Source organism: Tupaia chinensis, unplaced genomic scaffold, assembly GCF_000334495.1.
Source record: "Tupaia chinensis unplaced genomic scaffold, TupChi_1.0 Scaffold000272_1, whole genome shotgun sequence".
Lineage (NCBI taxonomy): Eukaryota > Metazoa > Chordata > Mammalia > Scandentia > Tupaiidae > Tupaia > Tupaia belangeri.
In genome coordinates, this window is record NW_006159754.1 from 8,509,178 (window position 1) to 8,524,698 (window position 15,521).

General features: G+C 40.0%; 1 long non-coding RNA gene and 1 other non-coding gene across 2 annotated transcripts in view; one reads left to right on the forward strand and one right to left on the reverse strand.

Moving 5' to 3' along the window:
* LOC102471119 (uncharacterized) overlaps positions 1–15,521 on the reverse strand; it is a 92,015-nt gene that overhangs the window by 58,037 nt on the left and 18,457 nt on the right. The window lies entirely within an intron of this gene.
* On the forward strand, positions 8,039–8,158 carry LOC114008011 (small nucleolar RNA SNORA31). Its single transcript, XR_003549581.1, has one exon. It is a non-coding gene; the product is annotated as a small nucleolar RNA SNORA31 (small nucleolar RNA).

The following is a 15,521-nucleotide window of genomic DNA, read 5'->3' on the forward strand; positions in this document are numbered from 1 at the left end:
AGAGTGGATTTTCCGAGGTCCTTATCTGCCATTTCTACTGATATCACCTGTTATCTCTTTTGATCCTTATAATAACCTCATATTGAAAGAAATAGGCCAATACCATCATTTATAAAGTATGTATATGTATTCTATTATAACAAATTTCCAGAAACTCAGCAACTCAAATTTATAATCTCACAATTCTGTAAATCAGAAGTCTCATCAGCCTAATATCAAGGTGACAGCAGGTCTGCATTCCTTTCTGGAGTCCCTACAAAAGGATCTATTTCCTTGCTCATTCAGGTTGTTGGCAGAATCTAGTGCCTTATAAGACTGAGCTCTTTTCCTTCATGGCTAAGAGCCATTCCAAGCTTTTGTAGGCCGCCTACATTTCTTGGCATTAGGCTCTTTTCCTCCATTCTCAAAGGTAGCAATGATGGGTCAAGTCCTTTTCACACTTCAAATCTCTGTTGCCTCTTCTTCTATTCTCAGATGTCACTAATCTACCTTTCTGCCCTCCCCTTCTACTTCTCTCTTTAAAAGAAAGAAGAAGAAGAAGAGGAGGAGGAGGAGGAACAGAAAGAAGTTCCTACATTAGGGCATGTGTGCTCACTAAAGAGAGAGAAAGATAGAGACAGTAAGAAGAAAAGTGAGAAATCACCCCCGGGGGGGATGGCTATGCTGCAAGTCACCTCTCCTCCATTCTCCTGAGATCTTGGGCACGCACATACACATACCTGGCATGATTTTGAAACCACCAGGTCTGGGACTCAAACCACAGTCAGCCTTGTGGAAATCCAACGATCTAACCGCTACATCATGTGCCCCTCTCTGTCAAGGATTATAACATTTGGCTAGCCCTGTTACCAAATAGTTAAAGGAACCACATACTACATGGCTGTCCAGGGGTTTTTTTTTTTTTTTTGGAGAGGTTTTTGCTATAGGGCATGTGCACTCGCCAGACAGACAGAGAGAGATAGAGAGACAGAAAGTGAGAAATCAGCTCCCAGGGGGGATGGCCACGCCGCAATCCCTTCTCCTCCATTCTGCTCTCGGGATCTTGGGCACGCACGCACATGCGCCTGGCGTGAGTTTAAGCCCCCGAGTCTGGGACTCGAACCGCGGTCGACCACGTGGGAGTCCAGCGACATAGCCATTAGGCTAACTGCTGGCTCCAGCTGTCCAGGGTTTAATTCCCATCCCTGACAACTTGAAAAACATGCTGGGTGCATGTGGGTGTGTGCCCAATACCTAACAGGATGAAGAAATGGAGAAGGGGTTACAACATGACCATGCCCTGTTGGGGGATGTTTCTCTCACCCCTATTCATCTCTTGCCTTCTCTTTCTCTCTCTAGCAATTGCATGTGCCCTCTGGCAATTAAAAACCAGGTATATACATAATTCCATCTGCAAATTTTCTTAAGTAATATATTTCATGTTCCAAGGATTAAGGCATAGACATCTTGGGTGAAAGATAGAGGAAGAACATAATTCTGGCTTCCACACTAAAGCTCAGAGAACTTCCAGAACAAAGCTAAGAAGTTGAAGAACCAGTACTAAAATGCAAGTCTTCTGGCCTGCATCCCTCATATCGTAAGTGTACCATCATGGGGTATCTAATCAAAGTCTGTAGAATGATGAACAGACCATTAGTATGGGAAAATCCCTTTGCAAACACAATTATCAGCAAGGAAAAGCTACCATAAGGTGAGAAATTTGCTGTGAAACCTCCACACAGTGATATGACCTGCCAATAAAGAGTCATACGGGCTCCAGCATCTGCCTTGGTGATGGCTCTTGTGCCCAGAACATGCTTTCCTGCAAATATGTAGCTTGGTTTGACAAATACTTCTGAATCTCAGATACTCACAAAGATTTTCAAATAAGACAAAAGTCAAGGGTTTTTTTTTTTTTTTGCTAACATTATATCTTCCGAATTGAGACATTACTAACTAGCCTAGCACAGCACTATAGACAGCCGGAGTAAATATAACCGAGCATTGATTACAGCACAGAAAGAACTCCATAAGAGTCATATTGTTTCTGTATGCTATGTCTGTTTTGGCCACTGATTGGCCTCATGACTATTCTGTAAAGTAAGTGGAACCAAAGTGGCACAAACATTGGAGTTGGCACTATGGCCAATCTTCTGGATAAACAAGTGTATACAATCTAGCTTTACAAGCCTGAGGATAGTCTGATAAATAATGAAGCGGTCCTTAACTATAAACATGTTTTTCTTATTAAGGACTTTTTTTATGTGTTGGCAAAGAATTACTCAACATTCAAAATAGGATCATGGAAAAATGGCAAATGTTTTTTTAAAGACACCTACATTTAGCATATCCCATAATTATGACACTTTAGCTCTTATATAACTCTGTAAAGCATAACTAAAGTTACTAGAAGACATCATCATAATACTCATCTTGTAATAATATCTGTCCTGAAGAATATTTTTAAAACTTTGTTATCGGGAACCAGCAGTTAGCGTAATGGCTATGTCGCTGAACTCTCATCCAGTCGACTGAGGTTTGAGTCCCAGACCCAGTGGCTTAAACTCATGCTGGGCATGTGCATGCGTGCCCAAGATCCCGAGAGGAGAATGGAGAAGGGATTGCGATGTGGCCATCCCCTTGGGGGGTGATTTCTCATTTTCTATCTCTCTGTCTCTCTCTGTCTTTCTGGTGAGCGCATGTGCCCTATAGCGAAAACCTCTCCAAAAAAAAAAAAAGAAAAGCTATAACAAAGTTTTGTTTTGTTTTGTTTTTTTGTTTTGTTTTGTTTTGTTTTTTGGAGAGGTTTTTGCTTTATTATAGCTTTCTATCCAGCATCTTAACGAGGCTGCAGTGGCCCCGGCTGCTCTCGGGGCTTTGCAATGCTGCCCAAGGACAAGAAAGACATTGGAAAGTCAGCCAAGAAGGACAAAGACCCTGTGAACAAATCTGAAGGCAAAGGCCAAAAAGAAGAGGTAGAAAGGCAAAGTTTGGGACAAGCTCAATAACCTGGTCTTGTTTGACAAAGCCACATATGACAAACTCAGTAAGGAAGTTCCCAACCATAAGCTCACAACCCCAGCCGTGTTAAAGATTCTCAGTTCCCTGGCCAGGGTGGCACTTCAGGAGTGTCTTAGTAAAGAACTTATCAAACTAGTTTCAATTCACAGAGCGCAAGTAATTTACACCAGAAATACCAAGGGGGGGGGGATGCCCCAGCTGCTGGTGAAGATGCATTAACAGGCATGACCAACTGTACATTTAGAAAAATAAGAATTTATTAAACAACAACAAAAACACTTTGTTATAATAATCTATATGCTTTAAAAACAAATAGCAATGATTCCCCAAAACCCACAATTAGAATTACTTGTATTATAATGCCAAAACCCTTAAACTTAAGAAAAATCAGAAGAGGCGTGGAAAAATGTAAATTAAGTAGTGGAACTAAGAATAGTGAAATATTTGCTGCTCCTCCTTGTCCCCATGTCCTTAGGCCATCTTGGGAAATCTACTTATGTAGATTGCATCTGAGTTCTATTATTCTGGCTATAGGACAAAGAGTAGAAAGGAAAACTTTTTGTAGATGGAGCTGGATGGTGGCACAGTGACAAAGCACCATTTCCGATGAGATCGACATACATAGGAGGGTTCCAGGTTCACATCTAAAGACTGCCAGCTAGGCATGTATATGCCCATAATCTGGCTAGAGGGGGCTGGAGGAGATGGGAGTGGATGGCGGCATTAGGGCTTTGTTGGGGGTGCATTCTCTTTGTCTCTATCTTCCTGTCCCTCTCAGTCACAGAAGAAATAAGTAAATAAGTTTTTTTAAGTGATACAAGTATTAGTAGTAAGTTCTGGAAATGAAGTCTATACAGAGAAATGTGGGTGTTTCAAGTTGGCAAAAATGTATGTTTCAAAGCATAGTGCCAAGTTCCAAGTCATTAGTCTCGCTCACTATGAAGATCATTCATGAGTTCCAGTATTGGGATGCCTCCTCAACCACATACACACATTTTGAAGTCAACTGGTATATGAAAACAACATGGTCTATAGAGTCAGACAGCCTGTGTTCAAATCTCGGCTCCATGACTTCCCAGGTATGTGACCTCAAGCAAAGTTCAGATTCTTCACCTGCACCAGGGACTTAATATCAACTTCAGGAGATGATTGTTAGAATCCAATGAGGGAATATATAGAGAAAGAAATCAGGGAGAAAAAATAGGAAAGAGAGACATTTGTGGGACACAGAAATTGTTTATTACCTGTTGACGATAATGTGTATAATATTCTCAACTGGACTGGTCTGAGATGTACTTCATGTTGGATAAATTTTCCTTACAAGCCAAATGGTGTATAATGATCGAATATTTAAAAAAAAGAAAAAAGAAGAAGAAGAAACTAAAAAGAAAAAAGAATTAAATGAAATAATATATCAGGCACCTTTTCCTTTTCTGAAGTTGTGGTACTACAGTACAGGAAAGGACAGTTTCCAGCACTGGAGGGTTAACAGGGAGGAGTTACTCTAAGCTGCTGGTCTGGGTACAGCATCCTGTCCCAGGCAGCCCATCGGTCCCACCAGTGGGACTTAAAACAGTTGCTGCCTCTTCCTCAGTCATGCAATGACTCTGGACAGCCCCAGAGGCCCTTCATGTGCAGTCCACACTTCTGCTCTGTTTGCAATAATGACTCTTAGCACAATAGCAGGGTGGCGGTCTTCCACTTCCCCTAGACCCCCATGCAAAGGACCCTTGCTGAAGTCAAAAAAAATTGGCCAAATAACCAAATAGAAAAAAATTTTTTTTTTATTTTGTACAATATTGTAGCTGCTGTGAATTTGTCAAGGTAATAAACATGAACATAAGGGACCAGCAGTTAGCGTAATGGCTATGTCCCTGGACTCCCACATAGTCAACCGCAGTTCGAGTCCCAGACCCAGTGGCTTAAACTCACGCCAGGCACGTGTGTGTGCATGCCCAAGATCCTGAGAGGAGAATGGAGGAGAGGGGATTGCGGTGTGGCCGTCCCCCCTGGGGGGTGATTTCTCGCTTTCTGTCTCTATGTATCTTTCTGTCTGTCTGGCGAGTGCACACACCCTGTAGCAAAAACCTCTCAAAAATAAAAATGAACATATAAAATTATAATTATATTTATTGTTTTAAAAATTTAAAAATTCTCGTCAAAGGGAACATGCAATTGCTACAGAGAGCAAGAGAAAGAAAGCGAGAGAGAAAGTAAGAAAGCACCACTACTCTCGCTAGAAGGACCACCCAGCTAGAGGGCTGGCCCCAAAGTAGATAATCAGCTCCAAATCACAGAGTCCCAAAGGGAAGAATGAATTATGGTCCAAGTCAGATTTGGTTAATAGAGTAATGGCATTGCCCAGAAACTAACTGCAATGAGAAAGCAAATCAGACCGTTGAAACTGACCAGAAATGACACAGATGATAGAATGAGTAGGCAAAAATATTTAAAGTTATTACAATGATATTTCATATGCTTAAGGGACTAGAAGAAAGATTAAACATGTTAAATAAAAATGTGGAAGAAATTTAAGAAAAAAATCAAAATTTTTTTTCTTTTTTTAAGAGAGATTTTTGTTATCAGGTGCATGCACTTGCTAGAAATACAGACACAGAGACAGAAAGAAAGTGAGAAATCACTCTTCAGGGGAATGGTTACACTGCAATACCTTCTCCTCTCGGGATTTCAGGTACACACACACTCATGCCCAGTGTGAGTTTCAAGCCACCAAGTCTGGGTGGGACTCAAACCACAATCGGCCATGTGGGAGTCCAGCACCTTAACCACTGTACCATCTGCTGGCCCACTAAGTCAAATTTCTAGAGAAATTTCTCTCCTCTTTCCCCCTTTCTCTCTCTTTCTCTCTAGTGAACATAGATAGCTTCTGCCAATTAAAATTAATTTACTTCTAACTTTCCTACTATTAACTTTTTTTGTACTTCTATCTGCTTGTTTTACACGGTTGATCTTTTTTTAAAGGATTATTTAATTTTATTCGCTATTATTATTTTCTTCAATTTGACCAGAGAGAGACAGAAAGAAAGGGAAAATGAGAAAGTGAGCTGCCAGGACCAGGACTTGAACTGTGGTAGGCCATGTGGAAGTCCAACACCCTAACACCCTCACCACCTGCTGGCCCCTACATGGTTGATCTTATACTGTGTGTGCACTTTAAATTTGGCTTATTTTCAGTTACCTTGTCATCAAACAGTTAAAATGATTAATGCTACTTCATCATAAAAGCATGCCATAATTTAGGGGGAAAAAAAAACCCAACAAACTAATGAGCAAAATTCTTTCAAACTTGCTAAAACCTATAAACCATCAGGCTAACCCATGCCTAGTGGTTAAGAGAACCAGATTTCACAGGGCCAGCCACAGTTCAAATCCCAACCTCAGTGACTTGAAAAACATGCTGTATGTGTGTTCACACCCAAAATCATGACAGGATGGAAAAACGGTAGACAAGAAGTTGCGGCATAACCACACTCCATTGGGGAGTGCTTTCGCTCCACTCTCTCGCTCTCTCTCCCCCTCTCTCCAGTCTCACCCATTTAATTTTAAAAGGCTGGATTGTATTCTTTTTACACCAGCAGATGGTGTAATGGTGCATCGCTGGACTCCCATATAGTCAACTGCAGTTCAAATCCTGGACCCAGAAGCTTAAAACTCATGCACTCTGGGTACATGTGTATGCATGACCAAGATCCCGAGAGAAGAGTAGAGAAGGATTGTGGTGTCCATTCCCCCCTTGGGGGATGATTTTTTGCTTTCTGTCTTTCTTTCTCTCTCTCTGTCTCTCTGGCAAGTGCACACGACTTGAAACAAAATCTCTCTTTAAAAAAAATAATAATAGTATTCCATTGGCACATTTTCTTTATCCACTCATCTGTTCATGGACACATTGGTGGATCCATGTCTTGGCTATTGTGAACCTGGTAATGTGAACAACCAGTGCAAATACTGGATCAAGATGATAAATTTACATGCAACTATAGCAATAATCTCATTTGGCATAAATGGTCTAACCACTCCAATTAGAACCAGCAATCAATAGACTAGATTTTTAGAAAGCAAGAGTTAAATATAAAGTCACACAGGTAGAAGGAAGGGGGGAAATATACTATGCTAACAATGATTTTCAAAAGTGGTAGTGTTAAATATAAAGTCACACAGGTAGAAGGAAGGGGGGAAATATACTATGCTAACAATGATTTTTAAAAGTGGTAGTGACTGGGACCAGCAGTTAGTGTAATGGCTATGTCGCTGGACTCCCATGTAGTCGGCCACGGTTCGAGACCCGGATCTGGTGACTTAAACTCACGCCAGCTGCATGTGTGTGTGTGCCCAAGATACCTAAAGGAGAATAATCTCTGTCTTCCTGGCGTGTGCTTGCGCCCTATGGCAAAAACCTCTCCTAAAAATTAAAAAAGTAGTAGTGGCTATCGTGACATCAGACATAGTAAATGTTCTTGCTTTCTAGTACAAAGAAATTGTCCAGTAATAAAGAGGGTGATTTCCTACTGATAAAGGGGTCAATTCATCAAATGAACATAATAAGCATAAATGGTTATGCACCTAATGACAAGCTTCAGAAGGTATGAAGCAAAAACTGATAAAACCTCAGGAGAGAGACAAATCATATTTACAGACAGACATTTCAACATTCTCTGTCGATAACTAGTAGAACAAGTGACAAGAAATTAGTAAGGACATAGATGACTATATCTGTGAAACAGATCAGGGCTGGACCCATGCCAGAAACAGACTACCAACCAGCTTGACATAATTGAAAATTCTAGAGCACTACGTCCAAAAAGGAGAAGTTTTTGCTATAGGGCTCATGCACTCACCAGAAAGACAGAGACAGAAAATGAGAAACCACCCCCCAGGGGGGATGGCGATGCAGCAATCTCTTCTCCATTCCCCTCTTGAGATCTTAGGCAGGCATGCACATGCACCCGGCATGAGTTTAAGCCACCGGATCCGGGAGTCAAACTTCAGTTGACTATATGGGAGTCCAGCAACATAGTCTTTACGCCAACTGCTGGCCCTGAATCTGCTGTTTTTCTTATGGTTTGCACTAGGATGTGAGAGAAAAAAGAATGCCTGCGTTTTCTTTGTGGTATTCCACATTGAATTGAGGAGTACATCTGTGGAAAAGCATAAAACAGGGAAGACTTAAATATATAAAATCAGAAATGAAAGTCGAGATACTACCACAAAGGCCTCCGAGAAAAAAAAAAAAAAGATCATGAAGAATTATTTTTAAAAATTATAAGCCAGGGGTTTACAAGGCTAAACCAGCACATGAAATATATGAAAGTCAATGTGATAGAGCACGTTAACAGACTGAAAGATAAAAACCACACGATTATCTCAATCTATGCAAAGAAAGCATTCCATATAGATCAACGTTCTTTTCTGGTAAAAACTCTCAACAGTTTAGAGGACAGTTTCTAAACATAATATTTATGAAAAACTCATAGCTGATATCATAATCTATGGGGAGAAACTGGAAACTTTTCTCTAAATCTGATATAAGCAAGGATGCCCACTCTTGCCACTTCTATCCAACATAGTCCTGGAAATACTATCAAGAGCAATCAGACAAGTAAGTTTCCTGTTCTAAAGTTTCATGCTTTGGAATTTGATATTAGGAGGTGGTGAGGTCTAAAGGGCAGTGATTGGATCGTGGTGACTGCATCATAAGAAAAAAGACTAAAGGATATTCAAATTGAAAAGAAATAAGTAGGGTTCGCAGGTGGCATGGTAGTTATGGCACTGGACTCCCATGTGACTGACAGTAGTCAGAATCCCATATCTGGAGGCCTGAAAAATCACGCCAGGCATGTGTGTGCACGTGCCCATAACCCCAGGAGAATGAAGGAGAAGGGATTACTGTGTGGCCATCCCCCCAGTGGGTAGTTTCTCACTTTCTCTCTCTGGCCAGCACACTTGCCCAATGGCAAAAACCTTTAAAAATAAAAAAATAAAAAAAAAAGAAGTAAAATGATCTCTTGGGAAATGACATTGTGTAATGCAATGTATGTCCAAAACTCCAAAGATACCACTAAAAAACCTATACAACTAATAAATTCAGTAACTTTGCAGTAAAGATACAAAATCAACCCACAATCTGTGGTACTTCTATACACAAACAAAAACCTAGCCACAAAAAGAAATCAAGAAAACAATGTCATTTACTATAGCATCAAAAATATAAACTGCTTAGGACTAAATTTAATCAAGGAGATAAAAGACCTGTATACTGAAAAAATATAAACAACTGAAGAAAGAAATTGGAGAAGACACAATTAAATGGAAAAATATCCTGTGATCATGGATTAGAAGAATCAATAGTGTTAAAATGTCCATACCACCTGTTATAGTTGGGATAACGGTTCATCCCCAAAGTTTCATGCTTTGGAATTTGACGTTAGAAGATGGTGATGCCTAATGGGCAGTGATTAGATCAAGGTGACTGCATCCTAGAGAAGCCAATCTCACGTGCAGATTAATGATGAGACACTGAGTTCTACCTCTCATGAGAAGGTGTTATTTTATTAGAGTTGGTTGCTATAAGGGAAAAAGAGCTACCTGCAGCTCATTCCTCTCTCTGCATATACCTACCATCATCTGTGCTTCTATTGGCCATGCTGTAAAAAAGGCCTACCTTTGGGTTTTCCACCCACCAGAATTGTGAGTCAAAAATAAATGATGTAGGGACCAGCAGTTAGCATAATGGCTGTGTCGCTGGATTCCCATGTAGTTAACTGCAGTTCAAGTCCCGGACCCGGTAGCTTAAACTCACGCCAGGCACGTGTGCATGTGTGCTCAAGATCCCAAGAGGAGAAAAGAGGAGAAGGGATTGTGACATGGCCATCCCCCTGGGGGGGTGATTTCTTGCTTTCTATCTGTCTTTGTCTTTCTGGCGAGCGCATGTGCCATATAGCAAAAACCTCTCAAAATAAAAAGATGTATAGTGATTTAATGTATGAATAATAATTAAAAATATATCAATAAAAATAATAAATAATAAAAATAATTAACCTCTATTCTCTTAAATGTTCCCAGACTCAGTTTTTTCTGTTAACACTGCTATAATAGATTAAGTCACCACCCAATGTAATACACAGATTCAAGCAATCCCTACCAATATCCCAATGACATTCCTCACAGAAATAGAACAGTCCTAATTCATAGGAAGCCACAAAAGACCCCAAATAACCAAACCAATTCTGAGAAAGAAAAACAAGTTGGAGGCATCACATTTCTTGATTTAAAATGATATTTCAAAGCAATAGTAATCAAAATAATATGATGCTGGCATAAAAACAGACATATAAACCAGTGGAACAGATTAAAAACTAGAGAGAGCCTAGAAACAAGTCCAAGAATACATAGCCAATTAATTTTCAACAAAGGAACAACAACCAAAAAGACCACAATGGGGAAATGATGGTCTCTTCAACAAATAGTGCTGGGGAAACTGAATCTCCACATTCAGAAAAGGCCTAAACAAAAGACCTGAAGACATAAAACTCCTAGAGGAACATATAGTGGAAAAGTTCCTTAACACTGGCTTTGTCAATGATGTCATGGATACCCCACCAAAAGCTCAAGCTAAAAAGCAAAAATAAATCAATGGGGCTGCATCCAACTAAAAGCTCCTGCACAGAAAAAAAAAATCAACAAAATGAAAAGGCAAAGTCTAGGAAAAATATTTCCAAACCATGAATCTGATAAGGGGTCAATATTCAAAATTTATGAACAACTCAACTCAAATAGCAAGAAACATATAACCCATGTTTAAAATGAGTGAAGAACCTAAACATATTTCTACAAAAATGACATGAAAATAGTCAACAGCTAGCTATATGAAAAGGTTTGCAATATCACTAATCTTCATGGAAATGCAAATCAAAACCACTCAGAGATACCACCTACTAATGGTTAGGATAACTGTTAGCTAAAAGACAAGGGAACAAGTTGGTAAGGGGGTAGAGAAAATGGAGTCTTCATACACTTTTTACGGGAATGTGGATTTGTGCAGCCAGTATGGAAAACATGAAGGTTTCTAAAGAAAGTAAAAATAGAATGGCTATCTGACCCAACAGTTCCATTCTGAGTATATATCCAAAGAAAATGAAATCACCACATGGTAAAGAGATCTGTACCACCATATTCATTGTAGCATTATTCACAATAGCCAAGATATTTTTAAAAATCCTAGATACCTGTTAACTGCTGAGTTGATAAAGAAACTGTGAGATAGATAGACAGATATCTTACATTATATATATATATATATATATATATATAAAATAACATATACGTTATTTTGCCATAGTGGTTACATTGCTGGATTCCCATGTAGTTGACCATGGTTCAAGCCCTGGACCCAGCAGATCAAATCACACCAGTCAGGACCAGCAGTTGGCATAATAGCTATGTCACTGGACTCCCATGTAGTCGACTGTGGTTCAAGTCCCAGACCCAGTGGCTTAAACTCACGCTGTGCACATATGCGTGCATGACCAAGATCCCGAGAGGAGAATGGAGGAGAAGGAATCATGGTGTGGCCATCCCCACAAAGGGGAGGGGGGTTATTTCTCGCTTTCTATCTCTCTGTCTCTCTCTGTCTTTCTGGTGAGTGCATGTGCCCTATAGCAAAAACTTCTCAAAAAAAAAAAAAGAAAAAAAACACCAGTCACGTGCGCATGAATGCCCAAAATCCGAAGAGGATACTGGAGTACTGGAGGAGAAGAAGGGATTGCCACATGACCACTTTCTCACTTTCTATCACTCTGTCTCTCACTGTCTCTCCATCTCAGTGTCTCTCCAGCGAGTGCATGCACCCTACAGTAAAAATCTCTCTAAAAAAATAAGTAACATACATGGTAATATCTTTGACTTTACTAATATGCACTATATTCATGCTGGGGATGACCATGTCGTACACTGTAAAGATGTGCAGTGATTAAATATAAATTTGAAAAATGTAAAAAGATAAATTAAAAGAAAGTCACAAATTGATAAAGAACTTGTATCAAGAATATGTAGAGTTTCTTTCCCGTCTGTCTGGCGGCAGCCATCGGGTAAGGTAAGATGGGTACACACCAGTCCACTCAGGAGCTGTGGAGGAAGAAGCAGTCCAATGTGATGAGTTTTCTTTGGAAGGTCCACTGCTGGCAGTACCAGCTCTCTGAGCTCCACAGGGCTACACACATACACACACACACACACACACACACACACACACACACAGGGTAAAGCAGAATACGGCTAAGCAAGGGTACATCACATATAGAATTTGTGTTCATTGTAGAGGCCACAAATGCCCAGTTCCCAAGGGTGCAGCCTAAGGTCATCCTGTCCATCATGGTGCTAACCAGCTAAAGTTTGCTCGAAGCTTCTCACCTGTTGCAGAGGAGCAACTGGATGCCACTGATGGTCTCTTACAGTCCTGAATTCTTATGGGGTTGGTGAAGATTCCACACACAAATTCTCTGAGGTTATCCTCATTAATCCATTCCATAACACTATCAGAAGAAACCCTGATACCCAGCGATTACCAAACCAGCCCAAGAACCTGCTGATATCTGCAGCCACAAGAGCTAGGCCTTGAAAAGGGCCACAAGTTCCACCAGACTATTGGTGGTCCTTGCCGTGCAGTTTGGAGAATGTGTAATACTCTCCAACCCCACTGTTACTGCTAATAGCAGTCATGTTTGTAAAATTCATACCTAATAAACAATTTAGAACAGAGAAAAATAATAGTATACGAAGATTCTCAAATTCAATAAGAAAACAATTCAAATTTTTAAAGAAGTAAAAGATTTTAAAAGACACAACACCATAAGGACACACAAATGGCATATAGCACATGAAAAGATAGTTACTATTCTTAGTCATTACAGCAATGAACATTAAAATCACAGCGAGGAACCAGCAGATGGCATAACAGTTACGTCTCTGGACTCCCACATGGTCAATTGCGGTTCAAGTCCTGGATCAGGAGGCTTCAGGCTGGGTGCATGTGTTTGTGTGTCCAAAATCCTGACAGGAGAATGAAGAAGGGATTACAGCATGGCCATGCTCCCTATGGGGTGATTTCTTACTCTCTGTCTCTCTAGCAAACACATACGCCCTATAGCCAAAAGCCTGTCCAAAAGAAACACACACACACACACACACACACACACACACACACACACACACAGAGAGAGAGAGAGAGTGAGATAGCCCTTCCTAAGTGTTAGAATATCTAAAATTAAAACTGATGATACTAAGTGTTGATGAAGACGTGAACTGCAGTTCTCATATACTAATGATAGGAATGTAAAACAGTAAAATTACTTTAGAAACACTTCACCAGTTTCTTAAAAAAGTTAGACGTACATTTACCATGTGAACATGTACCATCCACATAGCCTAGGCAAATACCAAAGAAATATGAATGTATGTCAAAACGAAGACTTGGGCATAACATTCGTAGCAACTTTATTTGAATTCATCAAAAATTAGCAATGACCTAAATGCCCATTTACAGGTGACTAGGTAAATTGTACACGTATATAACTGTAACGAATATAACATTTGCTGATAAAAAGAGCAAATTACACAAAATGGCCTAGCTGTCCTGCAAGATGATAATTCTGAATGAAAAAAGCCAAATCACACACAAAAAAAAATGTACACTGTATGATTCCACTTACATAAAATATTAGAAAACAGAAACAGATCTATGGCTACAAAATATAGGGGTTTTCTGGGTTTGGTGTGGGGTGCATGGAGAGGCAGGAGGGAAATGACCACAAGAAGCATGAGGGAACTTTTGTTGGGGTGATATTTATCATCTTGATTGTGGTGATACAGAAGTATACATATATCAAATTATTTCATGTAAATATGGAAAGCAGGTTGTCTGTCAATCATATTTCAATTAATTAATGCCTGAAATATAGAACATTACTCAGAAAGACAACTCAGATCACATGCTATAGGCGTGAGGAGGAAGAGTGGTAAGGGAACCTAAAAATGTCATAAAAGGAGTGGAGGGAACCAGCAGTTAGCATAATGGCTATGTTGCTAGACTCCCACGTAGTCGACCATGGTTCGCGTCCCGGACCTGGTGGCTTAAAACTCACGCCAGGCACGTGTGCATGCGTGCCCAAGATCCCGAGAGGAGAATGGAGGAGAAGGGATTGTGGTGTGACCATCCCCTCTGGGGGTGATTTCTCGCTTTCTGTCTCTCTGTCTCTCTCTGTCTGTCTGGCGAGTGCATGCGCCCTATAGCGAAAACCTCTCAAAAAAAAAAAAAAAAAAAAGGAGTGGAGAAATCAGAGAACATGCCTACGAAGCAGGATCCCTGTAGACAGAATTTACCTATTTAACCGTTTTCCCTGGACAGCACAGTACACCATCCTTGGATGAATGCCAATGTCAAGTTCAATTAAATGTTGTCCTTAGCTATAGGCACATTGTTTTAGGCCTGGCTGAATTTCTTTCAGCCTCTAAAACCAGGCCTACTTGCCTGATTGTTAAATCACATAGAAAATCTAGAATGGTGACACTGACCTAAAGGAAAGATTTACAACTCCCCCAAACAGAAACCTGATGAGATGTTTGCCTAGTTAGGTTCAAAAAGAACAAATGGTGATCAGCTTTTCTCACTAGTTTCTCAGAAGTGTAAAATTTTGACATGCATATAAATATGAAAAACAGAAGAGACAAGAGGCCAAAATGAAAATGGAAAGTTGACTTTATCTTACAACAGGAGAAACAGAAATCACGTGCTGCCTCACGACAAACACCAGAACATAACAGAAAATCTAAACTTCCAACTATGTCTGAAATCTATAAAGCTGCAATCAGATATGCTATTGGCAAGCCACAAGTACTTTGTGTGACACAAGGACAGAGGCAACACCACGTTTCCAAACTGGGATGGTAGGCCTGACTGCTGATGTAATAGCGAACAATGATTAAACTATCAATCAAGCAGATTTTTTAAATATGTTATATGTCATAGCCAGAGATTTCAAACCCAGGACAAAATCTGGTGTTAGTTACAACAGAGATGAATTGGGTGGTCTCTTAGAACGCAGATGATCACAAAACCAGCATAATGTGGAAATCAATTCAAGGACTATTCTCTTCATCTCTGCTTAGGAAGATTCCAAATTAATAAAAGTGATGTTATAGATTTATGAGCCATGGCTCTGCAAAGTGTTTTATGCTCTTCTCCAGGTTATTTACTATGCTTCAAAGCCATTTAGAATGAACTCCATTCTCTAACTATACCTAAATACGAACTATCTCTGCTTTTTAAACAATTGAATTCCTGGTTATTTTTTCCAGATGCACAGCACTTCCAAATTTTAAAAAAGCAAAAACAAAAATGGGGTAAATTTCATCCCTAAACCATCTGGAAAGCCAGAAGAAATGGGGTTGGTCTCCGTGCCAATTCTCTCTAGAGCCTCTTTAGGCTCGCTCGCATCCAATTGAACATC